This window comes from Heterocephalus glaber, unplaced genomic scaffold (genome assembly GCF_053883595.1).
Source record: "Heterocephalus glaber isolate CG9 unplaced genomic scaffold, H.glaber_assembly_v1.0 deba00001503, whole genome shotgun sequence".
NCBI classification, from domain to species: Eukaryota; Metazoa; Chordata; class Mammalia; order Rodentia; family Bathyergidae; genus Heterocephalus; species Heterocephalus glaber.
The window spans coordinates 2,162,286-2,183,758 of NW_028258323.1; the positions used below are offsets into that span (position 1 = coordinate 2,162,286).

General features: G+C 41.2%; 3 pseudogenes; 2 read left to right on the forward strand and 1 right to left on the reverse strand.

Moving 5' to 3' along the window:
- Positions 1-808: 808 nt before the first annotated feature.
- On the reverse strand, positions 809-1,838 carry LOC101703982 (heterogeneous nuclear ribonucleoprotein D0-like; annotated as a pseudogene).
- Positions 1,839-8,082: 6,244 nt separating this feature from the next.
- LOC101721128 (calmodulin pseudogene) lies at positions 8,083-8,534 on the forward strand (annotated as a pseudogene).
- Positions 8,535-10,856: 2,322 nt separating this feature from the next.
- LOC101704348 (F-actin-capping protein subunit alpha-1 pseudogene) lies at positions 10,857-19,667 on the forward strand (annotated as a pseudogene).
- The last annotated feature ends 1,806 nt before the right edge of the window (positions 19,668-21,473 follow it).

A 21,473-nucleotide genomic window follows, 5' to 3' on the forward strand; every position in this document is an offset into this window, starting at 1 on the left:
TACTGGATTTGATTTATGGCTAAGACTTTATTCAACCCTTGAGTCTTTTCTTTCTCTGAGCCAGGGTCTGCCAGCATTGCCCAAGCTGGTCTTGAACTCCTAAGCTCAAGGAGCCCTCCTGTCTCAGCCTCCTGAGTAGCTGGGACTACAGGTGAGCATTGCTGCATCTGTCTTAGTCTAGTCACCCCACCCCCGATCTCTTGCATCTCTCAGCTCAGCTGTTAACTTCTGGTGAATTCTCCAGAGCTCCAGACTATTACCTGAAGGAAATACATACATTTTTCTCACCTGTAAAGTTCTCTGCATGCTCTTGTCTTTCCCCACTGTTGTAGTTTGGATCTCAAAAGTCCCCCTTGATGACCTTGGGGTAAAGGCCTGGCCCCTAGAGTGACACTATTAGGAGGTGATGGAGGCTTTGAGGTGAGGCCTAGTGGAGGTCTGTGGGTAACTGAAAGGCTTATGGGTCCTGGTCTCTTTCTCTTTCCTTTCTAACTATGAGGTGAATAGCCTGATGTCCATGGGCCCTGGCCATGTTGTCCTGTTCCCATGCAGTCCATGGACTGACACCTCCAAAGCCATAAGCCCCACAATCCTTTCTCTTTGCAAGCTGTCATCTGAGATATTGGTTACAGTGCAGCTGACGAACTGCATCCTTTCCTGGCTCCCTCTGGTGCTCGCTGTGATGTGTACTGGGGACTCAGCTTCTCCTGGTCCTCAGCGATGGTGGCCCTGCATGTGCCCCTGTAGGGGACAGCTGCATTGAAGGGAACCTTGTTTTTTGTTTTTGTTTTTTAATGGCAGGAAAGTTTTTTTTTATATACAAAAGGATTTATTAAAAAACCAGTAAGACACTACTACATCATGACACTGTCACACTGGGCTTTTAACACAAGACTTGCTGTACAATACTGGGGGAAGGGGATAAAACACAAATTGATTCTGAAGCATAGCAATTAAGAAATAAAACAATGAAAGCAAATTTCTTTTAATGAAAACTCAGAATTAAACTTCAGAGGGACCCAAAGTCATACTTCCATTCGGAGACTTGATACAAAAAATTTAGTTTGAATTGCTATTAGCAGGTGGCAGGAGCCACCTTCAAATTAATCTTCAAATTGGAAAATACTGCTTCACCACCTGTTGGGGATAAGTTGCAAATGGAATAATTTAGTATGGTTTGTAGCTATTTTGATGACCGCCTCACCTGGATACTTTTCCATAACCACTCTGCTGGTCACCACCTCTCCCATGAGCTTGGCCCGAAAATCCTCCTCTTGACCCCCACTGCTGCTGTTGTTGGTACTACTCCTTGGACATTGCTACCTTTATTTCACATTTACTAAGCCCAACATTGTGGTATTTCTTTTCCATTATCTTCTTCACTGGTTCTTCTTCCTTAAAAGTAATAAAGCAGAATCCACGCCTTTTATTGGTTTTGTTGTCCATGGGGAGCTCTATGGATTCCACCTCACCAAAACCACCAAAGTACTCCCTTATGTTCTCTTCAGGTGTATCTGGAGAAAGGCCACCAACAAAAATTTTTTTAACAGGCTCTTTTGTTTTCATGGCTTTGGCCCTTTTAGGATCAATCACCTTACCATTCAATTTATGTTCTTTCTGATCCATGACCTTATCTACACTCTCCGACTCTTTAAGTAGCACAAAGCCAAAACCCCTTGATCGCCCTGTGATAGGATCTAACTTCAGAGTGCAGTCTACAACTTCACCAAATTTGGAAAAGCAGTCCTTCAGATCTTTCTTTGTAGTGTCCCAGCTAAGGCCTCCCATAAACATTTTCCATTCTTCCCGCTGTGCCGTTGCTTTTTGAGTGGTCTTCATCCTCCTCGTTCTTGCTGGAGTTGATGATCTTCGTGCCCTCAGACTCCGAGCTGCCGCCCTCGGGGCCTCCAGCGGCTGACCCGTCCCCGCCCCAGCTGCGCCCCCGCCGCTGCCCCCTGTGCAGCCGCCGAATGGCAGCAAAGTTTTATTAAAGGTAGGAAGGAAACAGGCTCTGCAGAGCAAGTTTGGGCCAAGTAAAAGTAGAAAAAGAAGTACACCCTATATGGTGAGAACAGGTCACCATGTAGAGAGAGCAGTGACCTGAAGGGACGCCTTGGTTTGCGACACAGGTCCACTCTGGGGGAGTTCCACTCTGCTCTGATCTGCTGTGACTCCTCCCCTTCCTCTTCTCCCCTGCCTCCAGCCATGGACCCCTGAGGAAGGAAAAGATACATCTTGGCTCTAAAAGTGCCCCCAAGGGCTATGTCTTCTAATTCCATAGCTGCCCCTCCCCCAATCCCCATACCAAAAAAACCCCGGAAAGATTACAGGGGCTGGGGGTGTGGCTTAGTGGTACGGCACTTGCAGACTTGGCAGATAATCCCACCCAGATGGCATAACTCATTTGAATTCTGGGCTGTAAATCGTTTTCTTGGGCCTGAGATGGAGCTGGGGCCTCGAGCATGCTAAGCATAGGCTCTGCTTCTGAGCGGCACCCCAGCCACAGACTCGATTTATGCAGCTTCTTGGCAAAGTGACAGCGTTGGAAAGGAATCATGAAGTGCTTTGTCCTCTGGAAGCTTGGGCATCTGTTGCTTCTCGACTCTTGTCTTCATCTCTCTCATCACTGGGCTCTTTGGTAGTTTCAGCAGTTCCAGCTTGAGAGGCCCTCCTCTCAGGATGAGGTATCTTCTTGTTCATGCTGTCTTGTGTCCCAGTTGGGAATGAATGAGCAAAGCAAAATCCCCCGGGAACTTTGCACCTAGGATCCTATGTCCTGACGACGCCCTCTTCTCCTTGGCAGTAATGCCCTGGACGTCTGCAGGGTGCTGGGGAGCTAGACAGCTGGAAGGTTTTTGAGGCTCTCTGACATAATTGAGTAAAAGGTGACTTAAGGGCCAAAGTCCCTGTCCACTTCTCCCCTTATTCCCTGTCATAGTCTGAAGTTGCCCACAAGCATGGACTCTCACATGGGAACGCGCACAGATAGGAAACGTGACTGTGCAAAAAAAAGAGAAGAAGCTAATTCTTGTGAAAGTGTTAATCTTTTTAGAGGAAAGTTCTCTGAATCCATTAATCCAAACAGTAATTGTTTATAAATGTATTCTTTACACCTTCACCCCCACCCCCATCAACAGCCAATGTGTGTAGCAGCAGTAGGTTTTTAGGTAAAGCTGTGTGACTTTTCCCCTTGTCCTTGAGATGTGCTCAATAATTACTGGTTAAAAAATGAGCCGTCAGTCACCAGTGCAGATATTCCTCCTCCTCCACAGAAACAACAAGACTGATGAGACCTGCTCAAAATCAGTGTTTCCAGGACTGTCAATTAATCAAAGGCTTGCAAGAGTCAGAGAAGCTTTTATTCAAGAAGAAAACCACTAAATGTTGTTAATAACAGCAAGCTCTGTGGCATCTGAACTTGACGCATTCCACTTTTTCCTTCCCCGGCTCCCCAGTAGCTTGGAAAACCAACAATCTTGCAGTCAGCTGCCTCTGGAGATGGCAAGATGGGGTTGGGGTGCCCCAAGAATGCTCCCCCCAGAGAATCATCGTGATCTGCCTATGTGAGAACCTTGGAGACTCCAGCTGCAACTCCAACTTGGAGCTTACTGTGAGTGGCCTTTTCTGAGAGCAATTGTTGAAAATAAGCTGCTGGAATTGTTGGGTGCTGCAGCTGGGGTGCCGAAGAGATGGCTAAAAATTTAAAAGGAGCAGCTGGTAAGTGAGGGCTTTGTAAAGCTCTGACATAATCCCAGGACCACGCATATATAAGGCCATGCACATAAAGGGCCATGCACATATAAGGCTATGTGGGCGCAATGACCAGGAAGGACCTGAGGAGGCACTAGTCTGTCACCTTGGGCAGTCCTTGAATCTCTGTACAGGCAGAAAGTGAGGGCTAAGGTTGTGCCCTGCCTGCTAGAGCTTTGAAGACCCACCCTAGGATACATTCAGAGTCCCTGACAGAGGCAAGAGACTCACTCGCTCAATTAAGGCATTCACCAAAATCCTTTGTTCTGTTATTAGCTGTGACGGAGTTAACCAAACATGAAGTTCAGTGGGTGCATATGACAAACAATCCAGGTTTTACAGAGTTAGTCTTGGAAGTCACAAAACAAATAGGAAGAGAAACAACAAGTAGCTATAACAAAATATGCTTATACAGTGTCCCACCAAACAGAGATTATCGATAAAAAGTTTAAAATTACGATGAGAAGTAGAAGTTCTAGAATTGAATACACAATGTACAATAACTAAAATGAAAACTTCATTAGAGAAGCTCAGCAGCAAATTTGAAAAGATAGAAGAGAGGAAGCAAATTTGAACATAGATTCTTTGAGACTATAAAGTGATAATTATAAAACTGTCTTGATAAGTTTATCTATAAAGATATAAATTCTATGATAATAGTAGCAATAAAGGGGAAGGAATCAAGCCATGTGGGAGCAAAGTTTTGTATTTGACTGAAATGAAAGTTACTGTTAATTTAAACTCACTTTTTATAAATTAAGATGTTAATTGTAATTTTCAGCCAAGCACTAAGAAAATAAGTAAAAACATAAAAAGAAACTACAAGAGAATTAAACTGATTCACTTGAAAATATTTATTTAGCACAAAAGAAGAAAATAACACAGTAGAGTATAAAAGGTATGTGATATGTAGAAAAGATGCAGATATAAACCCTACCTTACAAGTAATTACATTATATGTAAATGGATTAAACACTGCACTCAAAAGACAGAGATTGGCATGATGGACACGAAACCTCCAACTATATACAAGAGACATATTTGAGAACATAGAAATAGGTTGAAAATAAAAGGATGGAAAAGGATATAACAAGCCCACATAATCCATAAGACAGCTGGAATAGAATAACGGACAAAAATACATTTTAAAATGAAAGCATTACCAGAGACAAAAAAAGCAATATTCATAATGATAAAAGAAGACATGAAGGGTATAACAATTATGAAAATGTGTGCACCTGAGCTGGGCATGGGAGTGCACACTTGTAATTCAAACTACTTGAGAATCTGAGGCAGGAGAATTGCAACTTCAAGGCCCAGCTGGGCAAATTAGAAAGAACCTGTCTCCAAATAAAAAATAAAAAGGGCTGGGGATTTAGCTCAGGGAGAGGGAGAGAGAGAGGGAAGGTGGGGGGAGAGATCTGAAACATATGAAACCAAAAATTGAAGGGACAAATAGGCATAATTGGAAACAGTCATAATTGGAGACTTCATTACTTCTACTTTCAAGAATGTACACAACAAACAATAAGACATATCATCAGCAATGAAATAAAAGGTTTGAATAACGCTATAAATCAGCAGAACTGAACAAAAGTTTACAGAACACTACCCAACAACAGTAGAATACATGTTCTTACCTATGTTCTTCTCAAGTACACATGGAAAATTTTCTGGGAAACAAAAACTGATCAAAAAATATGGTGTGTGTTTAAATTTTAAAAATGCATTGTAGTAAATATACATTGCCACTAAGCCCCCTCAAAATCTTCCCCCTCACTTGACACATACTCATCCCATCACTCTTGCCACTTTCTGAAGCAATTCTGGAAGTCCACTTTCATGAGTGGCTTTATGATGTGTGATTAAAAAAAAAAAATACAGTGAATGCTGCTGCTGAATGGCATCCAACAGAAATCCAGGCTTGTGAAAACATGACGATGTGTCCTCATCCACCTTACTCACTGAATTTGGCACTGTGTAACTTTCAGCTCTTTCCTAAGGTCAAAGTGATCATGAAAGGGAAATGCTTTGGATCAATTCAGGACATTGAGGCAGCCATGACAGTACAACTGAAGACACTCAGGAAGGAGGACTTCCAGAAAGTGGCAAGAGCAATGAAATAAATGTGTTTAATGCAAGGGTGAGCATTTTGAGGGGGAATTAATGCCAATGTGTCTTTTACTGTAATAAATTTGTAAAAAAATGTAAATATTCACTATATTTCCATCACAGCTTGTAGTATTAAGCTATTTATTAAAACATGTGTTAGTAAATTTAAAACTATTGAAATCAGGCAAACCATGCTTTCTTACTACAATGGAATGAAATTTGAAATTTGTAACAGAAGGAAAGTTAAGGAATCACAAATGGGTGGATATTCCATTTTCTGATATCCTCTTTGATCTCTTTTTTCAGAGTCCTAGAGTTTTCATTATAGAGATCTTTCACTTCTTTAGTTAGGTATTTGATTTTTTTAAAGCTATCACGAACAGGATTATTTTCCTGGCTTCTTTCTCAGTGAGTTCATTGTTGGTGTACAGGAATGCTATTAATCTTTGTGTGATGATTTTTGCTGAATGATTTTGCCACTTTGCTGAATTTATTAGTTCTGAGTTCTCTGATAGTTTTTGGTCTTCTATGTATAGGAGCATGTCATTTGCAATATGGGTAATTTGATTTCTTCCTCTCCTGTTTGTATCCATTTTTGTTCTTTCTCTTGCCTGGTTGCTCTGGCTAAGTTTGAGGACTGCATTGAGCAGGGTGATGATGGCGGGCACCCGGGCCTTGCCCTGGATTTCACAGAGAAAGCTTCCCATGTTTCTCCATGTAGTATGATGTTGGCAGTGGGCTTGGAATTACACAGATTATTGTTCCTTCTAGAGGGCATTTGAAAACATGATTTTTTTTTTTGTACCGGAGATCGAACTTGGGACCTTGCACTTGCAAGGCAGGCGGCAGAACCACTGAGCTAAATCCTCGGCCCAACATGATCTTTTTAAGCAGGAGAATAAAACAATTTATTATTAATGGTCTTGGGTTTTTAAAGGTCCTTTTGTGATGCTAACTTTTTATCCAAACCCAGAAAGTTCTACATTAGTTCCCCTTGAAGATCGGTTTTACTAAATCTTTGGGCTCTGCTCATAGTGCTGCACAGAAGTGGGAATGTTCACTTTAGTTTGAAGTGGAAGCTGGAAAAGAACCAGGATGGGGCACTCGACTCTGATGACTACCAAGGGCCTTTCTTTGAATGCTGCCAGCTGACGGCCTCAGAGCAGCTGCCCTGGAGAGCAGGAGCCCAGCTCATTCATGCTCATGATCTGGAACATGGCCAGGAGCTCATGTCTTGTCCCAAGGAGGGCACTGAGCAGAAAGATCTTCCAATATGCCGATGGATTTTTCTGAGAATGGAAAATCTTGGTGTGGAATCAAAGCTGATGGCTACCAGATTTGGGGCAGTGCTTATGTGACTGGATGGAGGCCCTGTGGGATTCTTTCCACGTTCTTGGGGTCCAGACAAAGAATCTGACAAGACATAGAAAAGGTAGCAAGGGCATACATTTATTGAAGGGAGGAAAGAAATCCACTCTGCAGAGGGACAGTGGGCTGGTAGAAAGGCTCACAGTGCCCCAAGGATAAGGGGAAGGGGTTTTTGTTTCCAAAATTCTTGGATTCTCTCTCTTACATGTAAAGAAGGCGTAAAAGAGTCATCCTATCAAACACTCACTTGACATCATGCTATGTAAACTGTCCTGCCAAACAGCTCATTTGGCTTCTTGTTGAAGGTATTTGAAGAACCAAAATTAATGTTTTTTGACTGGTTATGCCCACATGCCAATGAAGGACTGAAAAGAGTATCTCCCAATTGGTTCTGTGAACAGCACCAGATTCAAATGAAGGATCAAAAGCCTATATTTGTAGTGGCATTACTCTAACAGGTAAATCTTGGAAGCAGCCTGTGTATCCATCAACAGATGGATGGATAAAGAAAACATGGCATTTACACACAATGGAGTACTACTCTGCCATAAAGAAGGAGAAACTTGCAGGAAAATGGATGCAACTTGACACCATAAAGTGAGGTGAAATAAATCAGACTCACAAGCTTAAATATCTCTTATTTAATTAAATTTCTCTTATATGAGAAACCCAAATTATAAATACAGAGCAAAGTGGTGTTGGGAGTCTCGTGGACATGACTCCTTACTCACAGTGGCACTGAGTGTGCACCGAGCCTTAGCAGCAGTTGCGGGAGGCACCCGCCATCACAGCCCTGTGCCGGTGCATCCTCTGCTCTCCCTCTCCCCTTCCTCCCTTTGTTGGCACCATGGCATGACTAAAGAACAGATTGTTGAATTCAACGAAACTTTCTCCCTACTCAATAAAGACGGCGATGGCACCGTCACAAGGGAGCTGTGATGAGGTCATGCAGGATAGGATCAACAAAGTGGAGGCTGATGATAATGGCACCATTGACTTCCCAGATTTTTTGACTATGATGGCCAGAAAAATGAAAGATACAGATAGCAAAGAAGAAAGCCGTGAGGCATTCCGAGTCTTTGACAAGGATGGAAATGGTTATATCTGTGCAGGAGAGCTATGTCATGCCATGACAAACTTAGGAGAAAAACTAACAGACAAAGAAGTAGAGGAAATGATCAGAGAAGCAGATATTGATGGAGACAGACAAGTCAGCTATGAAGAATTCATACAGATGATGACTGCAAAATGAAGACCTACTTTCAACTACTTTTTCCCTCCTCTAGAAGAATCAAATTGAATCTCTTACTCTTGTGGAAAAAAAAAGAAAAAAGTTCATTTATTCATTCTGTTTCTTTATAGCAAAACTAAATGTCAAAAGTACCTTCTGTCCACGCACACAAAATCTGCTTGTATTGGTTGGTCCCCTAAAGACCAAGACACACATCACTTTTACAATACCAATACTTGTACTACCTTAATGATAAGGAAGCACTTAGTGAGCTCCTTGAAGTTCCATCTGCTAATTATTAATACACTGTTTGGGCTGGCCAGTTTTGCATGCATGAAGCTTCACGATTGAGCACAGTCAAGTATGGTATTAAATTCCAAAAATGAAAAACGAATTCAAAACCTATTCAGATGGGTTCAAGTTCAGTTTGTCAATACAAATTGTCACATCTGGTTTACTGAAAACAAGCTCATTTAAAATTGTTTTACCTCAGCGTGATGTGCAGAAAATGGGTGAAGGATAACCTGGTGAGATGTAGCCCGGGGAGTAGGATGGTCCTCTTGTGCTCCCCTGGAGTCCCACCTGTGGTGACAGTGACACGCCATGGCGGCATGCCCACATGTGTTGACTTAGCGATGTCCGTGTTGTACTGCCATGAAATGGGTGTCAAGCTGTCACATTCACACAGATTTTTAATAAGAAATCTTTGACAAGGGAGCATCAAAATGCTTCAAAATAATCTAGTGAGTAGAGGCAGGAGCTAGCTAGTATTGCCCCACAGGCAGGAGCTAGTGTTGCCCCTGAGGCAGGAAGTCCTGAAGATGAGTGGTGAGCTCATTATCCTGTTTCATCTGGGAGTTTATTATATTATTCTATTCTCTCTTCTTTCCCTTGGGTCCTTGAAAGGATTTTCTCGGAAGAAAACATTGGGATAACTGCATCTGGAAAAAAATGAGTGAGAGAGCAAAATCAATTTGCTTCAGTGGGGAAAGCTCTTTGAATTTAAGCTTTGTTGTTAATTTGTTTCCATATTGATTTAGGTTTTTTGTGTGTGTGTTTTTTGTTTTTGGTACTGGGGATTGAACTTGGGACCTTGCGCTTGTGGGGCAGGTGACAGAACCACTGAGCTAGATCCCCAGCCCTTGATTTAACAATTCTGTTTCCATTTAAGTGGAATATTAAAAAGTTCTGTAAGCATCTAAAACAACCATCCTTTCTCTAGTGGAAGTCTGGCTATAATTGTCCATTTTTCTATTACCAATTTTAAAAAGTTAGCTGAATTAATGTGACCAGCTTAAGAATTTACTGCCTTCATCCTTTATTTGTTTATTTAATGAACACTGGGAGCCAAGGAGAGACTATCACATGACTGCCTAGAGGGAAGTATTAGAGCCCAAGGGAATGCACAGGAAAGGCCTGTCGGCTTAAGAAACTTGACATGTTGAGAGACAGAAGGCGATTAGGCTGGGATGAAGTTGGAGAGGCTATTGTGAGACCAAAAGTGACTCCATTTTGTGAATGTGGGACCAGAATAACTCCATTTTGTCCAAAATGGAGCAGTCTCCTTTATTCTTTCAAATTAATGATTAAATGTGCTTAATCTGGGACAAAAGACATGATCTGTAACTCAAGATTCCTAAGCTCATTACTCAGCCATCTGTTTGCCCTAAAAACAAATGTCCCGGGCCCACTATCTATAGGACAATCTGTTAATGTGCTGACTATCCACACAAGGTGGTCATGACCATGAGTCAAGATGTCTGCTGACCATCAGTACGTGACAGTAGACCACTAACCTTTGTCCCCATTTTTCTTGTAAAAACCTATAGGTAATCCCCTTCAACCCCCAGTGAGCCTAGCCAATCAAAATTCTACACTTAATACTTGCTAAATGTTAACCAATCATATGGCTGCTAATGACTGAAGCTTGCTGTAATCTCAATAAAAACCCTGCTAATTTGGAACTCGGGGCTCTCGATCTCGATCCGCTGTGTCGGTGACAATTGAGAGTCCCTGCTTAAGCTTGAATAAATGACCCTCGTATGCTTACATCGGAAACGGCCTCCTGGTGGTCTTTGGGACTTCGTAATCTGGGCACAACACTATCAGAGATGTACCCAGGGCTGGAGCCCACTGGCCCTCAAGGCCACAGTAAATAAATTTGTGTTTTGTTTTGGTTTTTTTTTTGGTACCGGGAATCAAACTCGGGTCCTTGAGCTTGCGCAGCAGGTGCCAAAACCACTGAGCTAAATCTCCGGCCCTAAATTTGTGTTTTAAGTGCATCGGAAAGCCACAAGGAAGGGAAACTATGGCCTTTCCCCTATCCTTGCTCTTGTTCTTGACACTGTGTAGACAAGGGGTTGTAGTGGGGCAAGAATCCAAGGAGGCAGCGCTGATGCTCTACTGCCCTAAATCTGTGTCCTTCATTTCTGACTTCACCTGGGAATTTTCCTTGCAGGTAAATGTGGGTGCTAGAGATTATAGCACAGAGGAGGTAAGAGTGCTAAACTCCATGTAACAGTGACAGGTGGAAGAAAGCCCAGGTCAGGCCAAAAAGAAATAAAAAGAAAATGCTGTACCGCTTCTTTAAACAATCACCTTAGTTCTTTTTGAATAAGTCTTCTGAGCAGTCCCAAATATTACAGCGCTCCAGTCTCCTTGCTCATTGGTGTTTGTGTAAATTCTCCCTCCCTAGGTCTGAGTGCACTAGATTAGAGCACCTGATTGTACTTTGTACTTTTAAGAAATTCTGTTTATTTTCTTTTCAGGGTCATAACTCATTTTGTTGAAAAACAGGCAAGGTCTTCAATGAAATGTTACAGGGGTTGTGAGAATTAACTGAAAGTCTTAAATTAAGATAACATGCTTCTAATTAAGCTTCTAGGAGTAATGAAAAGTCAGAACATTTTAATGAGTACTACTAGGAGGATTTATTTAACTTTGTAATGACATTTCCATTACCATTAATTAACACCCAGAGTGTTACAGGCCCAGACTCAGCCCTCTGTGGCTGCTGATCTTATCTCCAGTTGCTAGCTGCTTAGGTTTGTGTGAATGACGGAGAATTGATAACTAACTCTGTAGAAAATCACCCCTGGAAAACTTCCTAAGACCTGCATTTGGGGCCATCAAGCAGGCCAGTGGAGCCTGAGTAATGTCTTTCTTGCCGATTGCGTAGCCATTAATCTTAGGAGTCTGTTGGAGGGTAAAGACAGGCTGGGGCAGTTCAGTAGCAGATCCTGGAGAGAGCTCCTGGGGAGAGACCTTAGGCCGTAACCGCTCTAATTAGTGACTTGCTTCATTCACGCTTTTGGAAACTGCTTGCTCAGGGTATAAATGTGGAAAGATCACAATTATAATTGAGTTAGTTCTTCTTGTTGCCGGTTCTGGAAATAAAACTCTCTTCTCTTCCGGATATTCTGCCTCTTGGCTTATTGGCTTCGAGGGAAGCTGGACAGTTTACTGGTAAAAGAGCATCCCACAGAAGATTAACTATAGAATTAAGTATTTGGTAAATATATAACTCCATTGCTTTGTAAATGAAATGAAATGCATTTTTTTTTTTAGACAGGGTCTCACTATACAGCTCAGGCTAGCCTTGGATTCACTATGTAGCCCAGGCTGGCCTTGAACTCACAATGATCCTCCTGCCTCAGCCTCCCAAGTACTGGGATTACAGGCATGAGCCACCACACCTGGTTTGAAATACATTTTTGATGGAATTTATATTTGTAATTTTGAATCAATTAGCAATGAATGTATGACAAAGTAATCAGAGTATTGCTAATATTTTACAAGAATTTTTGTGATTAAAAACCAAACTCATTGGTGAAGACTTAAATGACTGGTAATCCTAGTGTTCTTGAAGGCATAAAAAGACAAGGCACACACTTTTAAACACAGCTGATGAGAGTATAGATTGGTATTCCCTTTAGGAAGCACTTAGCCATATCTGTCAAACATTTAATGTCCCATCCTTCGGTACAGCAGTTCCATATCTAAGACTGGATCCTGTCGAACCACCCCTGATGATACACAAAGAAATACAGAAAAATGTTCAATGCAGCATTGTTTGTAATGGAGAAATCTGAAATAGATTAAATAACTTACCAGATAAGCTTGGTTAAATAAACAATGTTACATAAATACAATGGAATACCATGGAATGACTAAAAGAATAAAGCAGGTCTATATACAAAGGCATAGAATTATGCCTGTACTCTATTTTTGAACTATAAAAAATAGTATCAGAGAATCATCATATGTTTTTAAAAACTAATGATGAATAAGCATATGTTTGGATTTACAATGTCACTTCTTGGTGAAGCTTACCTTGGGTTCCCTTTTAAAAACTGCATCACACCCAGCTTGTGCTGCCAACCTCAGTGGTCTGGCTTTGCTTTGTTTTCCCAAAGCGCTTAGCACTTTCTTAGTGACCCTTAGGCGATCTCAGTCTTGGTATACAAAGAAGAACAACAACTGATTAGCACAATTATGTCACCTAGGCTAAAGTAGTACACTCAGCTTACAATAACATCAAATACAGCCTAGAAAATGACAAACTGTGGTAACTATTAATTTGGCACCTTTAACCTTACGAACTGGATTTGTGGTTATAAAACAAAATCTAATCTGAACCAGAAAATTTCATGCAATAAATAAGCCCTTAATATATAGTGATTTTACCCTTAGGGGAAAAGATTTAATAGGGATTAGGGGGGAAAATAGAGAAATAGAAGAAGAGGAAGAGATTAGAAGCAAGGCTGGAGAACTAACAAAGATTGCATAAACTGGGAAACTGGTGAAGAAGACAGGAGGGAAAGAGAAAGAAAGAACAACAGGAACAGAACAGAACAACAACAACAACAAATCCTGGGAACTGTGTTCAAATAATCAAGAAAAAACAAAACAAGAACCAGAAGAGAGAAAAAAGAAAAAAGTTCAGTTCAAGGCATGTCTCTGCTGTCACTGATAAACAATGTGGGTAGACAGAGTACAGAGCCGAACTGATTAATCCCAGCAAGCCAGCTTTATGATGGGGTCATGGATAATCCCAGCCAGCCTGCACCTTTAGTTCCACTGAAGCTCAGGCTGGTTTCTGGCTATGAGGCTGGAACTGGAATTTTTGAACCTGCAATATTCCACATGCCTCCTGCCAGCTTGAACTCTGCTCCCTGACCTCCTGCTGACTTGAACTCAGCTCCCTCACTGTGACACCAGGAGCCACTAGATGGAGTGGACTAGTAGCTGTTCTGAGTTCCAAGCTCAGCTGGCTCCTCTCCAAGATAGCTACTGGCCAGTTGCCCTCTCCTCGGGGACAAGCACTTTCTTATATGCCACATAAATTATGACTAATTGTTACCTTTCTCCAGATAGAATGTAAACCATAAGAATAAAGAACTTTGTCTATTTTGTTATTTTGTCCATAGATTGTCCAAGAGTCTAGCTAGGATACTGCCTGGCATGTAGCAGCCACTCAGCAAGTATTAGTTGAGTAATGAATGAATGGATGGATTCTGGGGGAATAGAATTAAAGGAAGGGTGGGCACCTTCCCCTCACGCTTTATATATATTTTACTGATAACATTTTCTTGCAGTTGTGTTTTATCTTTGTTATTTAAAATGTCGTATAACAGAATTTAAGTTCTGTCTTTGTTTTTTGAGGTTTTTTTGTACCGGGGATCGAACTCAGGATCTTGTGCTTGTGAGGCAGGCGGCAGAACCACTGAGCTAAATCCCCAGCCCCATCTGTCTTTGGTTTTTGAAAAGATTTTCACAAATACACAGTGTCACTGGTGGTTTATTAGCATCTTGGTTTTACTTTGTGGGAAAATGAAGGATGTGTTCAACAGGAGTCATAGCCATTGTTGAGAACCTCCCATGAGGCCAAATATGCCTGGTGACAGCAGTGTAGAATCCATGCTTTAGAAGTAAAAATTTAGTTAAATTCTTAATGTCTTTATTTTGTGTAAATGTCCATTGACTCAGTCTTCCTCCTTTGTTAGACCATTGGCTCCTTGAGGGCAGGGGTTGAGTCATTTAATTTTTTTATTCCTCCAGGCAAAGTTCACATCTCTCCCTTTTTAGAAATTCTTCTTCCTGTCTTAAAGTAACCTCTCATTCTCTACCCTTGACCAGTGAACAAAGAGTGGAACTTTTCCTGAATAATCCAGATTTCAAATTCTCAGACCATTTTTATTCTTATAACATTCTCACAATGTCCTAGTAATTCCAGAATTTTAGTATCCAAGCTACAGTTCCTAAAAATCTCCCTATTAGTCCATTTTTTTTGTTGTTGTTGCAGTAAAAAAATACCCAAGGCAGGCTACTTTATAAAGAAAAGAGCTTTATTTTGGCTCCTGGAAGTAAAGGTCTAGGGGCCTCACATGATGAGGGCAAGAGATTCAAAGTGTGTGTTTCTGTGTGGTCGCTGTCCTCTCTCCCTCTTCCTTATACTCTGCCAGGACCCAGCCACGGGCACTGCCCTAATTACCTCATCTATTCCTGATCACTTTCTGAAGGCCCTATCTCTAGACACCATAGTCAGTTGGGTTTCCTCTCTCTTAATACCATTAACACATGACTTGGGGGATGAAAGTCTTGCATGAGTCCAGGGGGACAAGCCATATCCAAATCCCAGCAGTCATGGTAGCCCTGAGAAGGGCCACCAACATACATTATGGGTTTCTGAAGCAGGAGGTAGCATAGCATCATGTAAAGAGTGTAATCCTTGAAATCAGACTTCTGGGATTCTAATTACTAATCAGTTATCTTGGACAACTTCTCTGGAAAACTAGGAATTCTATTGCCAGCTTTCTTTCTTTCTTCTTTTTTTTTTTTTTTTGGTACCGGGGATTGAACTGGGGACCTTGTGCTTGCAAGGCAAGTGCTGGAACCACTGAGCTAAATCCCCTGCCCCGAAAACTAGGAATTCTAAAAGCTAATTTGAAACAAAGTTGTGAGAACTAAATAAAATAATGTACGTATATATACTTATTATATATAGTGTCAGGCACATAGAAGATACTTAATAAGTGGAATTTTTCCTACTTATCAAGAAGTAATAATAGAGGCATCATGATTAAATATGTGGCATATATACACGGCAGAATATTATACAGCTATTAAAAAGGACAAAGTTTTGTCACTTGCAGCAACATAAATGGAACTGCAGGATATTATATTAAATAAAATAACCCAGGTGCAAAAAGATAAATAGCACATGTTTTCACTCATTTGTGGAGTTTAAAAAGTTGATCACATTGAACTAGAATAGAGTAGAAGTCACTAGGAATAGTAGGGGGATGTGGAGAGGATTTAGTTCCAATGTTTTGTAGCACAGTAGAATAACTATGGTCTGCAACAGTTAATTATATTTTTCAAAATAACAACAGAAGAAGAGTTTGAAGCTTCTCCACCTATAGAAATGATAATATTTGAAGAAATGAAAATGCTATTTACCCTAATTTGATCACTATGCATTGTATTCATGCATTGCATTATAATACTATACCCTATACATAATTACAAATGTTATATCAATTGAAAAGATTTTTTTAAAAAAACTGTTGCATTAGTCACTTTCCTGTCTCTGGTACAAAATTCTTGACACCTGCAGTTTGAAGGAGGAGAGGCTTGTTCAGCTCATGGGTCAGTGGGGTCAGTCCATGGTTGGCTGGCTCTAAGGCAGAGAGCATGGTGGGAGGGCAGAGGAAAGCTGCTCAACTGTGGCAGCTGGGAAGCAGAGAAAAGGGAGGAGCTGGGGACAAGAACATTCCCTTCCAGGTCACACCCCAGGGACCTGTTTCTTCCTACCAGCTCCTAACAGCACATTCAGCCATGAACTCATCAATGGATGAAACTAATAAGAAATCCTCAAGATCCAGTAATTTCCAAAGCCCCATCTCTGAATGTTTGGGAATTTGGGAGAACATTCAGATCTAAATCATCACAGTTCAATACCTATAAAAAAAATAGCTTATTCATAGAGTGACAGTAACAACAAAAATCAGTTTGCTGCTATTTCTAATTTAGTTCTTATTTCTCTGGTTAACTTTTGATGTCTGTGCAGTTTTTCTTATAGATCAGATTGTAAGTAGCTCAAGGGAGATTTTTTAAAAATATTTTTATTGTGCCTGGAACTGTGACAGGCATAGTAAATGGTTTTTTATTGCATTCAGCCCAGGAGAAGTCTGGCCTCTGAGCTTAGGCATCAAGAACTCACCTCAAATCTCCAACAGGAACAGTGCTGGTGATGGTTTCAGACTGAGTCATCAAACATATTGACTGAGTGCTGCTATGTGATGAGCCCTGTACTAGGTACAAGACGGTAGTGAAGATGGGAAGGAGGAAGTGTCCCAAAGCTGCTTACCACCAAGAGATTAATTATACATTCCTTTCCTGCTGTTTTTGTGAGTGTAAATCATAGTGCTCTCATCCATTTGTGGGAGTTCTGCCATGTTTTGTATGAGGACCAATTTACTTGACACTGGATGTGCTTGGCCTTAGAAACAGGGCAGGAATTCTGTTTTCAAAGGAGGCACAGTTAACTGTCAGACTCTCTGCCAAAGCAATCTTCCCTCTCCTCCTTTAACCTCCCAGGGAGACAATTGGCTGCATTTGGAGCAGATGCTTGCTTGGGAGTGGGCAGCAAGCTGTGGGCAGCCCGCTCCTCTAAGTTTAGGCAAGACCTGTGTGTTTTTTATTATATTAATTAGCGTCTTGGCAGGGGTGAATGGGATTTTTAAACTAGCGGGGGTTTTGCTGATCCTTTAATTTGTAACTTGTGATAGCTCTTTTGTTTTTGTTTCTGTTTGATTCTTCCACTCATTAAGCACTTGAATCTAGCATGAGCTGTAGCTCCCAGGCATGCTGGTTCTTTAGGGAATGATGTACAGAAGGCAGCAGTTGTGCCAAAGCAGGCAGAAGCACTTTGTCTTTGCCATTGGCCTGAAGGTGGCTGCTAACCTTATTTTATGCACAGAGGCAGATGTTCAATTTAGAAATGAGCTCTCAGGGAGAAGACTGCACATCACTGGTGCTTTTGAGTAATGCACAGAAAAATTCTCCAATCTTTTTTCACACTTTAGATTGTGCATGTAAAATCCACCTGCTGTGAATGTGTTGGGCTGGTGAAGAGAACACACAAAGAAATACATGGAAAGGGAACCAATCGTTGGAACTAGAGGTTGAGGGAGAGTTTGTGTTGCTTCTGAATGAACTTCTGGTATTCTCAGCACTGTGGAGGACAAAGATGCTCTAGAGGTCACTTTATCTATCCCTCGCCACAAGGATCTTGGTTACTGAAACTCAGGCCACTCCTGATGGATGGGCTTCTTTCTTAACATGAAGCCTTTTGCTTTCTCTGACCTCAGAGTGTGGTTGACTTGTGGCAGGTCTTGCACCCCGCCGTCCACCACCTACCAAAAAAAAAAAAAAAAAAAAGAAATAGCTCATGACTCAAAATAGATTATTTTTTGAACACTCAAAGATTTTCAAAAGACTCAGCTTCCTTCCCGGCCTGCCTTGCACCCACTGCCGGGCTGGGCCAGAGCAGCCTAAGGTGGGGGACTTCGAGGATTGGGTGTCGGAGGAGGAGAAGGTACACATAGCTGCTAAATTCATCACTCATGCACCTCCAGGGGAGTTTGATGAAGTATTCAATGATGTCTGACTACTACTTAACAATGACAATCTCCTCAGGGAAGGGGCAGCTCATGCATTTGCCCAGTATTGTTACAGAAATCTCGGAAAGAAATACACAGAGACACAGAATTTGGATAAAATAATAAAATTTTTTCTCGCGAGCGGGCGGGAATGCTAGAAACCAGTCTGGTCAATATCCGCCCCCTTTTTTTCAGCATTTCCCTTTTTATAGCCTTTTTAGCCATTATCTCATCCCTAGTGGTCGTTGATATGTAAATACAATTCCAGTTCCTATTTACAAGTCACAGACACAAGATAGGCCATATACATTGTAAATTCACCCTGGCATAGTAACTTTGTTAGGTTAATGAAGTTACCAGTTAGAGTCAGATAATCCTCACCTTAAACAAGGAGTTACGGGAAAAGCAAATCTTAAAAGAACACATCACTTATTTTGCTTCTACAACTACCTTAATATTCAATCTATTAAGTCATCTAAAATTTTTCCGTAGCAATATAACATGGATCAGTTCACACCTGTGAAGACAGAAGGATATGAAGATCAGTTTTTAATTACAGAGCATGGTGATCTGGGTAATAGCAGATTTTTAGATCCAAGAAACAAAATTTCCTTTAAGTTTGATCACTTACGGAAAGAAGCAAGTGACCCCCAGCCAGAGGAAATAGATGGAAGTTTGAAGTCTTGGAGAGAATCCTGTGACAGTGCTTTAAGAGCCTATGTGAAAGATCATTATTCCAACAGCTTCTGTACTGTATATGCTAAAACTATAGATGGGCAACAGACTATTATTGCATGTACTGAGAGCCACCAGTTCCAGCCTAAAAATTTTTGGAATGGCCATTGGAGATCAGAGTGGAAGTTCACCATCACTCCATCTACAGCTCAGGTAGTTGGAGTGCTCAAGATCCAGGTTCACTATTATGAAGATGGTAATGGTCAATTGATTAGTCATAAAGATGTGCAAGATTCAATAAATGTTTTGAATGAAGTCCAAACTGTGAAGGAGTTTATTAAAATCATGGAGAATGCAGAAAATGAGTATCAGACAGCGATTAGTGAAAACTATCAAACAATGTCAGACAACACATTCAAGGCCTTGCGCTGGCAGCTTCCGGTTACCCGCACCAAAATCAACTGGAATAAGATACTCAGTTACAAGATTGGCAAAGAAATGCAGAATGCTTAAAGGCTGACTGTAGGATTCTTCAGTATGTGGAAAGAAAATGATCCAACACATGGTCATATGATAAACAAGTGATTTATAAACAAAAGTGATATTTTGCTAGGGCTTTCGAACTTAACAGATTTTCTAGCCTCATGGAATACTGTTGAACCTATAGCATTGTCTTGACCTTGTGTTCTCTGCCTTGTAATTTTCTGTTATTACTATATCTACTTGTAAATCTTTTTTTTTTCTGCTATGTTTTATGTTGGAAAGAGAGATCTATCTTGGAGTCATTTTACTATTTAGAAAATTTTCCTAGCCATGAAGTCCTGTTACTGTTTAGATAATATGTTTAGTACTTTTTTACCCCTATGCTTCAACCCACTTCTGGTACTTCAGTGGTTTTTACTGATCCAGCAGCTAAAGAGGCTGTTGTGCTACAAACCAGCTAAATGAAAGATACATTCATTCTTCTCCCTCTGACTGCTTTGATTATCATTTGGAGCATCTCATAACTGTTATTTTTTAAAACTTTGCATTGGGGCCTTTCAGGTCCATTTGGTAGGGCCAAAATAAGCGTTCTGGAAATTCCATGATAGCCAGCTTTTCTGGGGGAACTTGTTTTTAAATCCAAAGACTTGAACCACATTCCCTGCACATGAACATGTTTGCTTTTTTGGAGAGGAAGGGATTCTCTCATGGTCTTCCTTATTGTAGGTATTGATACCTGCATTTTTAGAAGAATTTTACTCATTTACATTTTTGTTTTTCTGTTTTGTTTTGTTTTGTTTTGTTTAGAACTGCTGATATACTGTGGATGTAGTAAAACTTGAAAAATGCAGTGTTGAAGGAATCACGGATATCTTGTCCTTTAATACTTTGTGGCAGGATTGTACTATAAGCAAATGAGTCAAACACCTCTATAAATTACAAAAACTAAAACTAAACCAAGTGAAAAGAGTAACTTCCAGGCAGTACCTCCCTATTGTAACCTGTTATTTAAGGGAATACTAGAGTTTTCTAAATAGGATGTAAAATTTGTTCCAAATTACTCTTCCTTAGTCCTGCCTACCAAGAACTCAAAAGTAACTGTGATATAGCAACCCTTCCCAGGTATAGTGGCAGGTAAATGTGTGATCTCAGAATACACAGGTGACAGAGATATGATAGGACAACTGATAAGGGTGGATTCATTTACATTGTTTACACTTCTATGACCAGGCCTTAAAGGGAGGTCAGTTTTTTAAAAAACCAAGTAATGTCTTCCTACCTGTCTCCAGATACATGTTAAAAAAGAAGGCTGTTTATGCTTCAGCTTTGTTTTGCTCAGTAATAATAGTCATGCAAGAGTTTGTTTCTAAGTGAAAGCTATGTTAGCATTTTTTGTTTATTTCAAATAAAATATATTTGTATTATTTGTCATTCATACTATCCATCCATCATACCACACTATCTTCTGTATCAGGTAGTCCAGTAGAAATATACCTGTTTTGTTCTAAAAAAAAAAAAAGATTTTCAAAAGATGAGACCTGGAAGTGAGATGGGAAAATGAGGCCCAACCTTTGCATTTCTCCTTTGAAGAAGAGAACGTGTGAGTTCCCTGACAGGGACCAGCCCCCTTGCTGCCCCAAGGTGACCCTCACAACCAGCTCCAGCATCTTTCTGGGATAGCAGAGGACTGTCGCCTCTGACGGGGCAGTGATGGGGCTGGTCTGGGGCCCACTGCTGTTGTCTCCAAAATTCCCAAGCCCCAAGGGCCATGAGACACTACTGTCCAACGTGGAATCCACTTGAAAGCAGTGGTAGCGAAAGAGTGGTTTCCATGGGAGCTGTGGCAGCTGTTAATCAAGCAGCTGCTTTCGCATGCAGGTGGGACTGTCACAGCGCTCACACCACATGTTGCCTGGCGATGGTGTGGTGGCTGCAGACTTCAGGCGCGGACTTTGCCTTGTAGTCTCCAAATGACCCCATCACCCCTCTGCCACTACTCCAAAAGCCCCCAGATAGGCTCACAAGATGGAGGAGCCTGTGCCGTGCAGCCCCAGATCTCGGTGTAAGTGGCGCCCCTCAGGCTTCAGGTCAGTCCCGGGAGCTCACTTCTCTGTGCTACTGCCTACTGGCAGCACTTGTCACAAAAGCTCCTCCACCTGTTGCCTACTGGTGACTTTGGTCTTGGGTGG